The sequence below is a fragment of the Crocodylus siamensis genome, chromosome 4, assembly GCF_052110815.1.
Source record: "Crocodylus siamensis isolate JL-2025a chromosome 4, ASM5211081v1, whole genome shotgun sequence".
NCBI classification, from domain to species: domain Eukaryota; kingdom Metazoa; phylum Chordata; order Crocodylia; family Crocodylidae; genus Crocodylus; species Crocodylus siamensis.
In genome coordinates this window covers 39,708,207-39,725,293 of record NC_143398.1, presented here as the reverse complement: position 1 = coordinate 39,725,293, position 17,087 = coordinate 39,708,207, and the positions used below count along the sequence as shown (strand labels likewise).

Here is a 17,087-nt window from a genome sequence, read left to right as displayed (position 1 = left end):
AGTGGAATTAATTTAACTGAAAACCAATGAAAACAACAAGTCACCCTAAGCAATGAGGAGGATGTAATAACAGCATATCCCATTGCGATACAAAAACTGGTAACCGATCCTCAAGGGGGAACGAGAGTAACCGTAACCACAAGATCCCGTACCCGCTCAGAAATGAGCGAGCTCAAGAAAGAAACATCGATACGAAGCGATGAAACACCCATCGCCTGGCTAGGTCGTCTTGTAGCTGAATCGGGAAACAAAACAGTAAATCAAGAAGAGGCACTGCAGCTAGTTAGGAGTTCCGCATGGAGTAGAGCCAAGGTAGTGGACCCAGTCCCTGTTCTGGCAAACTACCACTGGCCAATACCTTTGCCAGCCCTAGCTGTGGAGGCCATCCAGCGGAAAATCCACACCTGGCATGAAGGAGCAGCGGGTCGTGCCAGTGCGACATCGATGGTGTATGCGATCATGGGGGCTTCCTATGCACTCTGGAACCCAGCCCAACAGGCACTAAACCTAACGCCTGCTTAGGCGCAGGGGGCATGGCCACAAAGATTCGCCACCACCCCAGGGGACGTGCCATGCCTGTCTGAGGCTATAGAAGCTGCCACAGAGATTTATGGCAGAACCCAGAGCATCACCGCCCACCTCTTGTTGAGTGCTTCCATCAACGGTCCAGTTATACATGTTTTGGGCCAATTAGACCAGCTACAAGGAGCAATGAAACCGAAACCACAGAAGACTGCTTACCCCATCTCTGATGGAGAATTAAGACCCAAGCAAACGTATCTTGCTGAAGAACCCGCTACCCATTCCCGATGGGTAAATTCGAAACCATACCAAAGGAAGCCGACCCGGACTGTACCCTTGACCATGAGAAAGGATCAACCACATAATCCTTCGTCATCAAAACCAAAGTATCAAACATCCTACTCGCCTCCTCAGAGAACACCAAGAGAGAGAGCGATGTTCGGGTTTCTCTTGGTAAGATCTGGCCTCTCCAAGGAGAAGCTACGACTCCTTGGAGATGAGGAACAATGAGCCTTTGCAAAAACCTTAGGTTTCAACGAAGACAACCAGAAGCCAAAAAACGAGTGATCGCCATCGGCGGAAGTCCAGCGATCGTTGGCCTGACTGACCCAATAAGGCGGCAAACGGACTCAACAATCGAAGTAACACAAAGCAACCAGGAGCGAAACGAACCTAAACCGAACTCAAACGAGGAAACGATTAACGAACTGAAACGAAGCGAACTAAAACATGATGAAGCAAAACTAAGTGGACAAACCGAGCTGAAACGGCGTAACCCAGAACGAAACGAACCAAAGCATAACGAATCTACACGAAGCGAAACTCAACGAGGTGAACTCAACCGACGAAATAAAGCAAAACGAGAGGAAGCGAAACAGAACGGAAATGAAACGAAACTTGAAGCAATCAATGATATTTTGTCTGAAGGAGTGCAGGAGAGGGTTGGAGAAAAAGACATGGAAGCTCAAAACGGAAAACGAAAGATATTGGTAGCGACGAACCACATGAAACTCTTTGATAGCGATCCTCGACCGTACGCCTCAATAGAGATACAGAACCCCGATGATCCGCACGACACCACTACGGCAAGATTTCTGTTAGGTACAGGAGCCCAGGAAGAAATGAAGGAGGAGCTTCGAAGTAAGAAGCACAGTCACGACTAGCAGAAGTCCAGAATATTATAAAGAACCTAAAGGAGAAAAACGAAATCCTGGAAGAAGAAATTAAGGAGCTGAGGGAATTTAAAAACAACTGTAGGTTGCAAAGACTTAAGAATAAAAGCTGTGTCTGTATTGTTTGTTTTCCAGGTCACAACAGCCCTAAGTGTGTGATAATCAAACGTCGACCGGGAGAAGGTGCAGCGCCCTGCTCCACTGTTGTAACCTGCCGAAGGCGACAGAAGATATTACTTGCTCTCGAGTGGAGATGACAACAGACCTGAGAGAAGCCTGAGATGGCACCAACCAAGCCTCGGTATTATATGAAAACGGAAAAGAAAAAACGGAGGACTCCTCAGAAGAGAAGAGCTCGAGTAGACCCCACAGTTAGAAGGGAAGAAACATTTATGAACAGGGTTAAAGTAAAGGTTAAAATTCCAGAAAAGCTGAAACCGTGGCTTGTTGATTACTGCGATTTGATCACAAGGCAAAGACAACTCTTTTGCCTTCCTGCCAAAAAGAATGTTGATTCCATTCTAGAAGATTATACGAACTACAAAAAATCGCAAGGAAACACTGATAACTGAGAATATGTTGTTGATGCAGTTGTTACTGGGATTAAGGAATACTTCAATGTAATGCTGGGAACTCAACTGCTGTACAAATTTGAGAGGCCCCAGTATGCTGAAATCTTAGCAGATCATCCAGATGCTCCCATATCCCAGGTCTACGGTGCACCTCATCTGCTACGACTCTTTGTGAATATTGGGGCTATGCTTGCTTATACACCCCTGGATGAGAAGAGCTTGACTTTACTATTGCAGTACCTGCATGATTTCTTAAAGTATTTAGCGAAGAATCCATCAACGCTGTTTGGTCCAGTGACTATGAAGTAACCCCGCCTGCATACCATCGAAATCACCAAAAGCAATGAAATCGCAAAGTCCATCCAAATTTGGGCTTACCTCGATGACATCGCCATCATGGGCAGGAACACAATCGAAGTAACCCGAGCCACGAACGATCTCATCCAACATTTAACTGCTGAAGGATGGATTGTAAATAAAGAAAAATCTCAACTACACCCGCTTGCTGACCACATTCATTTTCTAGGTCCCACGCATAAAACAAGCACCAGTCAACCAGACTGCAAGGTTATTTCCTTTCTTTCTTTTTCTCTTTCCGTTTTTGCATAAAACTATTTCTTCCATAGACTTAAAACAATCAACTAGCCGAGTTATTAATTATGATACATCAAAAAAATGAATACTAACCCTAATATTCCCCCTAGACGATACGAGCGAACCCATGCCACGACTAGTACCTCATGATGAAGTATTCACCCTAGACGATACGAGCGAACCCATTTGTATTGACCCCTACCTCACTTGGTTACATGAGCGATGGAGTCATCCAGGCCCCAAAGCGTGCTACTCCCGATGGCGTGAGACCATAGCAGAGAAGCCACAGTATGGCCTACATCGTGACTGGAGGCGCGTGGTCCAAGCCTGCGCAGCCTGTGCAAAAGAGAAAGTACATCCGAGAAAAAGCACGACAGGAGCCCTCGCAAAGGAAAATTTCAACCCAGGTCAAACCTGGCAAGTCGACCTTTTTGGGCCATTACCTGGAGCCTCGATCCCAAATAAGGGGCTACTCGTTATCGATCTCGGCTCTCGGCTCATAACCGTCGTACCCCTTCGGAAGTCCCACGCCGCAGCAGTTACTACAGCCTTAACCACCGTCTTTGCGATGTGGCAAGTTCCCACCACAATACAATCAGATGGTGGGCCGCCTTTTACGTCAAACACTGTCGAAAGATTTGCTAGGTCATATAACATCACGTGGCATCATCACCTTCCTTACCATCCCCAGTCCAACGGGGTTGTGGAACGGGCCATAGGACTTTATAAAGAAGCGCTCCGAGTAACGGGAAATGGGAGTTATCGAAATTGGACAGTCTGCAATCATGAGATCTTAATCAATCTGAATGCAACCAAACCCTTGTGGGAACAACCCACGGAAAAACCAGTCGAACCATGGGAGAAGAAATTTGCGGACAACAAACTAGTGTGGGTCTCCCTTCCAGACCATAACCATCGCCATCCTAAAGTTTTGCAAGGCGTAATACAATCCGCGGAGCGATATCCGAACACCTACTTAGTCACCCTTACAGATAGCAGCTGGACAATACTCACCCACCACAACTGGCTATCGAGACTCTCTAATACAGAAACGATTCTACCACAAGACGTTAATGATACTAATGATACTACTTAAAGTTGCAGCTACTGTCCTCCCAGCAAGGGGGCAACTGTTTGTCCCTTATTAAGTGCTGGAAGGTACAGGAGAAAGAGGCCTATAGGTAAAAAGGACACGTTCTGTTGTTTTGTTTATGTTTGTCGTTTCAGGCTGTCGGATCATTCCTCAGAGGAGTTGAGGGGAGCCTGGAAATTAGAGGGACAACTTAAATCGGAAAAAACCAGGCTGCAAAGATGCCAAGAAAACAAAAGGACTTCAGAATAATCTGGATTTTGATGTGTTGTAAATATGTTACTTTTGTATCTGCGGTATCGATCTCAGACTCTGAGCGGTCCCAAAATTCTGTTCTGTACTTGTTATCAATGTGGGCTAATAACACTGGGGATAACGAGACGGGACAGCAGGGTGTAGGAAGTGTGAGTGTACTTGTCTTTATGTTCCTGTTTATTTTATCGGTCATTATTGTCATCCTTAAATCCTCGAGTCGTGGCCGCAGTAACCATTGTGTGTAGTCTGAATCCTCCAGTTGTATATCTTTTCAGGTTTGGGTGGAATGCCTCCTCGTGGCTACTGACCTTGCTAACACCCTTGTTATCATTTTTATTCGTGTTCTTAGTTATCGTTCTTATCGTTAGTTGTATTTTAAGATTTTGACACGTAGGGTGTCGAATATGTCTGTATACGTGTATTCCGCCGTTCCCACTCACAATAAGTTTCGGAACACCGCCGCTGCCGAGGAGGAGGTATAATTTGGCCTTTTAGCTTCTGTGCTGACCGCAAGGGGGCATGTCATGGAAAAACTTTGAGTATATGCTGCCAGCACAGAAGAGGTTAAGCTGACATGCGCGGTTTGAAGCTGTGAGTGGAAATTTCCAAGGCTCACCCAGTCCTTGCCCCCTGGGTGACCTGCGGAGCTGTCAATCATTGTTGACCTACTTTCCCCACAGACATGCTCAGACTGTGTCAGCTCCTGACTGAGAGCATGCTCAGTCAGAACCTGACATGAGGTAATCGGACTAGAAATTTCTCTGCAGAGAGCACGTTGATTGGCTACCAAATTGATATAAAAGTTCTGTGAGCCCCTCCCTCGGGGTGGTGTGTGTGGTGTGCGTGGAGATCGCGTGGACTAGAGACAGAGGCTGCTGCTGCAGGGACTGCTCTCTGAGTCAGGCTTTAGGGCCTATTGATCTCCTCCTTTGCCTCCTTCGCTTAGTATTTCGTATCACTCATTACCATTGCGGTTTTTGACTACGTTTATCTGGCTCCTGATTTATCTTTTGAACTCACTAACGGCTTACGATTTCGGATCACCCTTTGGACTTTGTTTAACCCGGCTCTGGATCATCGACCTTGGCTTCCCTCACTAACTACGACTCTGCTTATCCCTCCAACTGACGTCTTCGCTGCATCACCTCCTGGCTACCGACCCCGGCTTTTCGTATTCGACCACCCGATTGTCCACTGCTGTGGACTGGCGTCACGCGACTCATTATCTACGCGTTACAGTTTGTTTTATGTTATACCCATTTATGAGCTGTTGACCAGCCCTTGGACTAGGTCTTCGGACTGAACCTCGTGGGCCAACAGACCCCTTTGTTGTCTGTACGTTATCACTGTAACCGGAGAAAGCAACTGTGTGCCTCCGCTTCAAAGCGTGAGTAAAATAAACCATCTTTGTTAAATCACTACGCCTGGGTACTTCTCAGACTCCAAAGCCGCTAATCCCACCTGTCCGTGCCAATAGCCACCACCCGGCCAATCCACCGTGACCGCGACCCCAAGCTTGGCTTGCCAGCTCTGCAGGGTTCATCGCGATACATGGCTGCAGCATCCCAGATCACACAACAAATTAACCTTCATTATATGAGGGTGCAAATGAAGGTGTTTTGAAGCAGAGTACCTTCATTAACATCTGTTTGTTCAGGCAGCTGGGCTGATACAGCCCAGCCCCACGCCCAGTGCTGTCTGCATGATGGGAGGTGGGGCAGAGATAGGGAGTTGAGGGAGCTCAGACTGCTGTTTACACAGCCTGCACTGAAGTGGGGGTGAGTGGATTTTTAAAGTATTTAAAGATAATTCACTATAAGCAAATTTATTTGGGGAGGTGTGGGGGGAAGGGGAAGGAAGCTGATATTGATTTCATAAATGAATGGGCATAAAACCATCTATTCTTAATAGGTGGTTTGTTATGTCTTCACTACATTTTAATAAAAACAAAGCAGCCCATTTTTTATAATACAGATAGCATTACAAACCTTATTTATTCATTAAACACAAGAATAACCCAGCGATTTCAGAAGAAGAGCTTAATATTTCATAGAAAGGATATAATGATTTTAGTAAATATTTTGTTTTGAGAAGATTAAGATGAGTAGTATGTAAATGAAACCTTGGGTTTACAATTCAGAAATTATTTATTTAGTTGTAGTGGTAAAATGTACCCTTGTGGGGCATCCTGTTTAAAGGCAAGGGTGCTACCAATCCCTGGACTGTGGGCCAAATCTAGGCTCTAGTGCTGTGTCATCCAGCCCACAGAACTCCGTATTAGTCTGTTGGGAACCCTGTGGACTGACCCAGCCCCATATTAGGCACACAGGGCAGTACAGGACGCAGTTCCATCCCACAGGGCCAGATGGAGGCAGGAAGGGGCTCTGGGTGCCAATCAAGGCACACAGAACTGGGTGGAGGCAGCATAGAGCCTCAGGACTTGATTCCAACACATTCCAGATGGAGGTGGCACAGGGCTCAATCCAGATGTGCAGACCTGATACTGGTACACAGGGGCTGATCTGAGCCAAAGATTGGCCCTGCATCATTCTTCTGGCCCATGGGGCCAAAAGATTGAACACCAGTGCTATAGAGAACCCATCTACAAGGTGTCCAAGTGGGACTTAAAACTCTGAAATACAGATTGGTAGGCTGACTGTAAGCCCTCTGCACCTGTGGCTTTCATACTAACATACTAACCTCACATATACCAGTACTGAGGTAGTCTTTAGACAAGAACAATCAGAGGCCGGAGCATCAGATAAATAGTTCCTATTCTCCTAGCACCCAGAAATTGCAATTATCTGTTCTTCCCACCTATGAAAAATGGATTGAAAAATTAGCTGCAGCTCCAGCCCAGGGCACTTTTCCCTATAAAGCCTAGGAGCACAGTACATTTCATCCCTTGTTTAAGTCCCTTAAACTAAGACCACATTCAGTTATATTCCTTTCAATTTATGCATAGTGTCATTAATTTCCATTAGTCTGTCTGTTAAATACTGCTTCTTAGTCACCAGCCCTCTCACTGATCCCTTCTGTTTTCTTATGTATAAGTTCACTGACACTGAACATTTCTCATTTCTATGGGCTGAATATACAAATATATGGGTATTCAAAAATCTTGGTGGAAAACAATAAGTTTTTATGTCAAGACAAACTTATTAATCTCATGTTAAATAAGGAGGTCTTCCCCTTTAGATCAATACTCCAAAATTCCCAATTTTTCAGGAAAATACTCACAGCAGTGGTAGAGATCAACATCCACTATTTAAAATTACTCATTGGAATACATGGCAAACATATCACCCCTAACAAATGTCCAGAGAAAAGACACAAATTTGGGCATAGTAATTATTATTTGCTGTGAAATTCTAGTCTTTTAAAAATGTATCCCACTCAGAGTCATAAAAACTACATATAAATGTCACAGTCTATAGGTAGTCATGATGTTGTTATTTTGTTTAAGTACAACATGATGGAATTTTTTTTTGAAGAAGGAGGCTAAATCCCATTTTCAAAAGTGCTCAAGGGCCAGAATTTCAAAAACCTATAGATACAGATTGGAGTCTAGCAGCTTTTGCAAAGGAGATAAGCAGGCAATTAAGTTACAGGCCAAAAAAGTCTGGGCATTGTTATTACTCCCAATTGCTGCTGTTAGTAATTATTATTAAATGGCAGTAGAATCCAAAATGTACCAGGTGCTTCAAGAGAAAAAAACAGTCTTTACACCAAAGACTATGTGACTGACTTTTTTAACCTCAGCAGGTCTCAAACCAATAATATTTGGTATCAGAAAGTAGGATTTTTGCTACCAATATTGAGCTGAAGTTGGCAATTATATTTTTGGTGGACAAATTACACATTTTTGCCTATTCTCTCTCAGGTTTTGTGCTTTCAGAAAGACTAACTGTAGCAAACACTACAAAAGCTTTTACTGCGCCTGTGTTTTCACACAAAAATCCATTGTTTGTATTTAACTTCAGACATAAATAGCACCACCTGCTCCTCTTAGAACCCTGACATTTGGTACTAATTAAATGGATGTCTATTATCAACAGCAGTGTAATCAGGTATTGTACCCAGGCACTGTTACCATGGATCCTAATGCACTCAGCATTCCACAGGAAATTTAGCAGTGCATAAACAATTAGCATATTCCTATGTGAACTCTTGCCAGTTCCTTGGCACTATTACATTACATCATGAATATTTGTTACATCCTGGTGTAAATATTATTTCTAAGCGTGTTTATTAATAAATTGTACCATCAAGTTTCAATGTGGGAGAATCAAAGTTGCAAATCAATTTTAAACAGACTGACACAGTTAATGGAAATGAGTCACTCATTGAAGCTGCATAGGAGAATGAGTCTCAACTGATCAAACTTCCCCCATACATTAGGTGGTTCTGGGTATCAACTTCAGCAAGACTAGTGCCATCTGTAAATGACAGCAGGCAAAATATACAGCCTTCTAGCACTGTCTCAGTTAATAGTTGCAGTTCCATTATACACTTATCTAATAGTATGCTGGGACCATTCTACAAAGTTTATAGAACAAGATGGCCTACTGTGAGTCAAAGTGTCTTTGGGTCGCCAAAGGTTACGTCATGGTTACTTCTAAAGAAAAAGGGAGTCATAGAAAGAAGAAGGAGTTAAGGAAGCTATGAGGACGCAATAAAACTGAAAAAAAACCCCATCAAAAATGAAACAGGAGGGAAAGAAATAGGAAGAAAATAATAGGATGAAGAATAGGAGGAAAATAAAATAAAAAATAAATATTGTGAAAGCTGCCTCTGTCCACAATTGTTATTATCTGCTTTTTTTCTTGATTTCAGTGTTGTTATACTCGTTCCCCATTTATATATGTTTATGCAAGGGTATAACTTCTCCATTTCACAAGAATCCTGATCATTCCTGTATCCCAAACCAAGATTGGGTTCTCTCTTTTCCACATTTTGACTTTAACCCAAAGTTGGGTCCTTCTTTTCATAACCTGTATGCAGATGTGTTTCTTTTTTTTCTGCACACAGATATTTTCCACTTCCTACATCCAATTTCTATCCCAACTAGAAATACAATCAAAAGAGTTCCTCTCTTGGCATTTTGGTTCTTCTACTTCCAGCAGAAGATATTAATGAGAGATGAGAGAATAAATCATTTTTAAAATAATTAACCAACTTTTTGGGAAGGATGTGTTCAAATACAGAGTAAAGTTATGACATATCTTCAGTTATCTGATTTATCTTTGGTGTGGCTACGGATATAATACTTATCACTCAAAAGAAAACCAAGGCAAGGTCCTTGAGATCCAGTCTCGAATGTTGAAGAAATGTCATGGCACTGGACAACACATAAAATGGAGCATTACTGAGGACTACTGGCAAGACACTCAAGTTACTTCCTTGCTGATCCTTCAGGGTACCTCAAAAACTGAATTCCAATAACAATAACAATCATTTTAGGATACTTTGCATTTTCAAATACTTCACAACTCTGAATTCATCTAACTGACATGTCCCAAGTGATGAAGCAGAGGATAAATCAGGCAATCTGGGTGTTAACCATTTTTTAACATGTGCAAGTGCAAAATCTCTTTGCAGGACAGAAGATGGGGATAGAGACCCTGTTTGTTCTTAGTCAACCACATCAATCAGTGGGTTAGTGGTAGCCAATACACCCTCTGAACATAAGTGAAGATACCCTGCTTTGAAAGCTAAATTCCCTCATTTTTCTTAGATGATATATTTCTAAGATACACAGTCTGATGTATCTATCAAGCTGAATTAACAGAAGTAATTACTATAATAAATATCCCACCCTGAAATACGTGCATCTATTTTTATTAGCAATTTATAAATCATCACTATGAAATCTTCAGAGAATGCCTGCCTGTCTAACAATTCAGTAACTAAGTAACAAGGGCCCAGAAACAAATGTATGACTACAGTGCATGAAATTGAAACAGGAAATTTCTAGGCTAGATACTATTTTACTTTCTGTACCCAAATAGCACTTACCCAGCCATGTAAGTGCTATTTTGGCACTTACGCATGGTTGGTGTTTCTAGTCCACATTCAGTCTGGGTATATGCTCAGTAAGTTGTGTTCTTGTTGAGCAGGCATAGTGGGCCATACCTGGGCATCTGTAAGTCTTGGAATTGTAGCTGGGAAGAAAACGATGGCTGGCCAGCAGAAGGAAAATGACAAGCCTCTCAAATTTTTTTCTGTAAAAGCAGACAGAAGTAGTCTGAAGCCAGCCAGAAGGCATGGTAGATATTCACCTCTGTAGACTAACTAAAAAAGATATATAGAGTACAAGCTTTCCTGTACCCAAATTAACTTCACCACAGCATCTCATGAAGTAAACTTGGATTCATGAAAGCTTCATCTCTGTCTCTGTATACAAGTATCTACCCTGCTTTCTGACTTTTTCTCCAATAGCTTAATGGTAGCATGAGAGATCAAAGTTTTAGTTCCAGTTACTAGTCCTCTTGTTCTGGATAGGAAAGGCCCTGTGTTCTAGCCTGGGCCCCTGTTCCTAATGGGACAGAAACTTCCCCACGGCTCTCCATTAAATGACTATTAAATGGAAGGTGAAATGGCTCCGTACTCTGTGGCACATAATACTTGAAGAAAGCAGTTTGTTCACTATCCAGTAAGTGAGAACTACACATGTTCTATTTGTTGGAATAACCTCTCACAAAGAAAGACTTTCCATCAATATGAGCTACTTGCTTTTGCTCAATATCAAGCCAATGAGATTCCATGTGTTTACAGAGTGAAAAGAAGGGCAACGTATCTTTGACAATGATATTCCAAGCTGCAGGAAAGGGTTCTCATACAACAATTAATGACATGTGAATTAAAAATAAACTAGGAACAATGTGTTTTTCTATTGCTTGTCTGAGTAACATCCACAGCAGAACCAGAAATCCCATTCTTTGTGTAAAGCACTATGAAGTAGTGATAATAGGCTTTCAGAAATGCACAGTAACCTGTCCTTGTGATTCATCTGCAATGATTTGTTATAGTTTTACTGTACTATTTTTTCCTAGGGTTAATAGAACTGAGACAAGAGGAGAGGCATTGATGCAGCAAGTTTGCTAACAAATAAAAAGATAGCTCTAGAAAATGCATCGAGATCTGTGCACTCTAGTGAGCTCCAGCCTACCTGAGGTACTGTCATAATGAGATGTAGGGAAATAAAAATGCATCAACTCATGTGAATTTCCAATCTTGGCCTGTTGCAATTCTCTTTTCTACTCTCATTTTTTTTCATTTATAGAAATTGAATCTATCTATCTATTTATATATATAAATCAGGTATTTTCCTTTTAAAACAGAATAAATACAACAGAAATCTATTTACTTGTGACTTTCAAAATTACTGGGCATCAATGTCAACTTTTTTCACATGATCAATTTATAACCTCAAGAATGTGTACGTGCTATATATATAATTATAACATCTTACATATATGTATATATATATAAAATATTTATTGTTGTCATCATCACTTATATTAAGTGGACATAGGTAAATATTAATGTACAGTGGGATGGTCTGAAGAAAGCTCTAGGCCGTACTGTCAACAAGGTTGCCTCTCAAATCACCAGTGAATCACTGGACCAAATACCAACACTACAGGTCATGCCACAGCTAGATGTGGAACCCATTGTAGAAGAGCTAAGCAAGGCCACCGATTCTTTATCAAGTGGAAAGCCTGGAAAAGGTGGCATCCCAGCGGAAATTCTCAAGTGGGGGAAAGAAAGCCTACTACCATATCTTCATCAGCTGCTATTCAAATGCTGGAAAGATGGTGAGGTACGACAAGACATACATGATGCAAACATTGTGACTTCATATGAAAATAAAGGAGATAAGGGCAACTGCAACAACTACAGAGGTATCTCACTACTAAATATAGCAGGAAAAGCTTTTGCAAGGGTTATGTTGGTGTACCTACAACAACTGGGGATTTTTTTTTGTGGGGGGGGGGAAGAATTTTTTTTTTAAATTATGTTTCATTCCAATTCAGAATAAACCTGAATTTCTAAATCCTCTGTGAAATAGAATATCAATTCTCTGTGCAGCTCTGCTTAACTTCCAGTCAAGTTTGCCTCCTTAATAATGAATGAAGACTAAAGACTTCAGACCCTAAATGTGCACAACTTAATCACTGGAAATGCTTTAGTGACTTCACTAGCATAGCTTTGGATGTTGGTGGAATAAGGAAAAGGAGTAAAGATTATGTGTTCTATATTCATATTAACTGTATCCACCTGGTATAACGTAATACCATTTCCAAGTGGAGTGAATCCAAAATTGAACCAGTATCCATATACATCCCAAATCAAAAAAGAATGAGGAAGTTATAAACAATCCTTCAAAACAAAAAGGAAACAAAAATCCTTTGACACATAATAGTCCTAGAGTTATCAAAGGTATGAATACCAGTAAATAAAAAAAGCAACAGGAAGATGAGTAAAACAAATAGAATAAAAGGCATGACTGTTCAAGCCAGATAAATTAATTTCAAGAAGTGGCTACTAAAACTATGTAAAGTCAGAAAAAGATAAACTATCAAAATAAAAAAACTGTAAGATGGAAATCGGAAGAGAAGACTATCTTGGCTTTTGAAAAATACATAGCCAAAGATATACAACAGGCTAATAGGAAACCTGTTAATTGCATCACAAGCTAGAAGCCTGCGAGAAAAATCACTGGATACAGTGAATTAGCAAAAAATAAATCAAGATATATAAGGCGATTGTAGAAAAGCCATCCTCTCCACAAAAGGCATTGAAAATAATGAGAAGTCCAAAGAATAGTATATTCAGAAGTTCTAAAGACATTTAAGAAGCAATTAGCTGAGTTGCTGTAAAAATATAAATTATTTCAGAAATATTAGCTAGTGTATACATGTGAAAGATACCAACAAATATTACAGATATCTTGAAAAATAAACTAGAATTACAGGCCATTTAACACAAGCACAAGAGGATATGTAATTAAATGAAAGGCAACATTTTTTTCTTTATATCAAAACAACTGACCTTTCAAACTTTATTCCACAAGATATCATTGAAGCCAAGAAGTTTGTTAGCTACCCTATACTTTAAACATCATATTCCAGGCTTTTTCTTGATCTTCAAAGTCCTGCATAACTGATCTTTGCTTTAAATTCTGCTTTCAATTTTTCTTACTCCTACCAACTCTGCCTCTTAAGGATGGATATGAAATAGTTGCTTATCTTTCTACTTTCTTCCTTATTGTAACTAAAGCATGAGTGTTTCTTCCTGTTTCTCCTGAAGTGTCAGACAACTTAGCTGTCTTTCAGATCAAGCATTTTAAAGTAAGCAGCATCTATTCAGACTTTCACTAGTGATGTCCACATTGCTTCTGCAGAAGTTCAAGATATAATCATCTGGCATTTCCTTAACTGATACAAGTCATAACAGCTCCAATGCTGTCAACAGGGCTATAATTTATACCAGGCTCAACTACAATTTATACCAGTTGAGAATTTGGCCATTAACATGTCCAGACCATTTTATGCATTTTTAAATTAAATTTCAAAATCCTTGGGCTAAAGCTTTGATCACACAGCCACATCTCACTTAGTGAATGATGATAAGACAGAAGTTTTCACAACAGAATTTGAACATCACTTCGTATAAAATGGAAACCAAGTTGATTATTTGGAAATTTATCCCAAAAAGCAAACTGGTCAAAATAAGGGTCTCTAAAGACCAGATTAATTTTATAGGAAGCTTGAAGAGGGATTTTGCCCAGGGGACAACATGGACAATCCTTTTATGTAAGGGGACTGCACAAGCTATTATATCCTTTATTATGCTGCCACTTCCTTCCCGCAGTGTGACCGACACAGTCCATACCAAAACTCCATCTTTTCCCTTTTTCCCTGAGTATGCCATGTACTGAAATGTATGTATTAATGGAACATCCCCTGCAGTCCAGAGAATTCCACTAAGTGCAGGAACTCCAATTATGAAAGACTCTTGTGCCTGTTTACAACATTACACCCCTATGAATCCATATAAAGTTGTATCCTAATAGATCCCAGAGAATTTTACCTTTGTTCAGTTTCAGGCACTGTTGCTACTTCCTGAGTTGATCCAGAAACAAATTCAAAGGTATGTAAAGATCTTCAGAAATTTCATAGGAATAACTTTTCTTATCTGACCTCTAATGTCTTATAGAAAAGTCAATTTGATAAATCCCCAATTCAACTGATACATCAAAGAGGTTTAGATGAGTTTCAGTAACAAAGTCCATATTTTTCTGATTCATATATGTTAATATTGCATAATGAATAATTAATTTAATGAATTTACCCTCCTTTTCTGTTCCTATAGTATCTGGGAGCTGCTTATAATTTTCTAATATGTATTATTTATTCTGAATTATTCACCAGAAATGGCTATTACTGTTTGTGGTTCCTACATTTTTCTTTATAAATATTTTGTGTCTGAAATTCATACCCTGTTGGCTACTTTTGATTGGACATATATATCATAAGCCATCATTTCTGTTCCTCCATCTAGTAAGAGCAATTATTAGAGCCAGCTTTCAATTCTGAAAACAATTTTTCCCTGTTGTAAACATTTGGGGCAGATGCCAAAATGTCTTTACCCAAATTGAATGTAGTGAAAAATGAGAACTGCTAACAGTGTAAGAAGTTCCACAAAAACATACAGAGCATTTATTTCATATTTTCAGTTTTAGTATGTAATGCATTTGGCAAGAAGACACTGTGAATTGCAAATTTTACTCTATCACTCTCCAGGGTAAGATCCGTATTATGGCATTTCTAAATACTACTGCTTCTGTTCCCTTCAACATCTTTGATAATTTAAAGGGAATGTGACAGGGTAGATTTGTACCTTACAGACTAACTAAATCATAGATGGATCTCGTAAGTTTTTGTGAGCTTGAGTTCACTTCATCAGGTGCTGTCTGATGAAAAGTGATTATGATACTATTAAACTAAAACAAGCTCATTGTAGTATCAAAAGCCATGAGAGAAGACAGCAATAAACAATTCAGTTCTGCCATCTTGAGTCACCACTACTTCTGCTAGAAATGAATTGCTCACCTCAAAGCAAGGGAATATTTCTTCCTGCTGATCTATATGAGATTCCTTGTTGAGGCTATAGGACACAGAAGATTTCCATTAGCGATCAAAACAGAATAGTAAAATTCATTCTGTGAACCAGTTAAGTCCCAAATGAGCACTCAGAATGCATATACATGTGACTCGTATGAAGAATGAACACATTATTTAGTAGTAGTAAGAGCAGCACTGTAGTTTTTATTTGTATTTCTGTCATACCAAAAAGTCTAACTCATGGACCAAGATTCCACTGTGCTTGGTTCTGTATCAGAATAAAACCTACCCCTTACCCCAAAGAGTTTTCAATCTAAGATAAGTGACAAGAAGTGGAAGTTGAGGGACAGACAAGAAATCTTGGGAAACTGAAGCAATATTGCTCAGTTTCAGAGACAATGATCTCAGCACACTGACTGATAAAACGTTGTGAAGTTTTTTTGCATTTAAAGTTTACTTTCAAGGGTCACCTGGGACAGAGTTGGCACATGAGCTTGTATATAGGCCTCATTTTCTACACAGTGGTGAATTTCGGAGGCGGGTGGGCAGGGGGGAGGGGTCTGCAGCTGCCTCAGACAGAGATCAGCCTCACTGCTCCATGGGAGGAGGTGGAGGCAGAGGTGGTGGGGGTGGGGAGAGGGAGCTGCCATGCCGGAGGCTGGAGGAGGAGACAGTGGCAGTGGTTGACCCCAAATGGTGAGCAGGGAGCAGGGGAAGGGACATGTAAACACTCCCTTAAACACTCCGTCATTCATGACGGGCAATTGGCTAGTATGAATATAAATGGTTTGGGCCTGTTAAACCATTTGTAGTTTGGTGGTCTGCAAAATACTATGTTCACAACACAAACTTTATTAACTTGTAACCCACACTATGAGAAAGTTTCACTAAGAGAGTGTAGGAGGGCGCTGGCATGCTGCCTGGAGCCGAGCTTTCTCCCTATGCATGGTAGTGTTTTGTCTTTTAAAAAAATCTTCTGCCATGCCTTTGATGTTACAGGACATGGATTTTGAAACACTCTTGGGGAAATGAAGGGTTAGTTAGGGGCTCACGGTGTCAGCCGGTCTTTACAGGGCTCCACCATCCCCATACCATGCCCTAAGCACTTCAGATGTTCCAGGCATGTTGGTACTGGCCTCTGATGTTGATACTCCAGTCTCGGTCTTAGGGACTAATGGTAGAAATTTCCCTCCTCCTTTGGCTGCTTCCCCCATTCTTCTTGGCATGGGTCCCAAGCCAGCCACCCTAGCTTTCAGTCCTACCCTTACCTTCAGGGTTGGAACAGACTCACTCCCATAATCTTGTCCATGTCTTCACTTTCTTCAAGGTTCCCAGAGTAGTTAACTTCACTCTCCAGGACAGGACTCACTGGCTGAGCAGTTTCCTCTGTTCCTCCGCTGCCCTTCCCCTGCAGATTAATCTCTTCACTGGATCCCTCCAGGTAAGTCAAGGAATAGGGGTTTCCCTTTGAGCTCTGGGGTTGCTCCTCTATTCAAGTCTCCCCTGCATTCTCTCGCTTTGCTTCTTTTCTTCTCTCCTGCTGCCCCAGATCACCCTCTTAGTATCTCTTAAATTTCCCTCTTGCCCAGCTGGGTCCACCATGGCAGCCTCCCATTTGCTGCCTGCCTCACCCAGTTGTTTCCTCTCTCTTCCGTTGGTGCATTTTTTCATTCTCTTTTTGCCCATGCCATTCTCTTTCTCCTGGGCTCAAGCCGCCAGTAGCTGGGTTTGCCATAGCAGCCTTTGATCT

The 17,087-nt window shown here is 41.1% G+C and overlaps 1 protein-coding gene and 1 pseudogene across 2 annotated transcripts in view; one reads left to right on the top strand and one right to left on the bottom strand.

Moving 5' to 3' along the window:
* Positions 1-17,087, bottom strand: part of GRM8 (glutamate metabotropic receptor 8) — a 599,685-nt gene that overhangs the window by 304,377 nt on the left and 278,221 nt on the right. The gene's annotated exons all lie outside the window — the stretch shown is intronic.
* Positions 1,976-2,613, top strand: LOC149865654 (mortality factor 4-like protein 1 pseudogene; annotated as a pseudogene).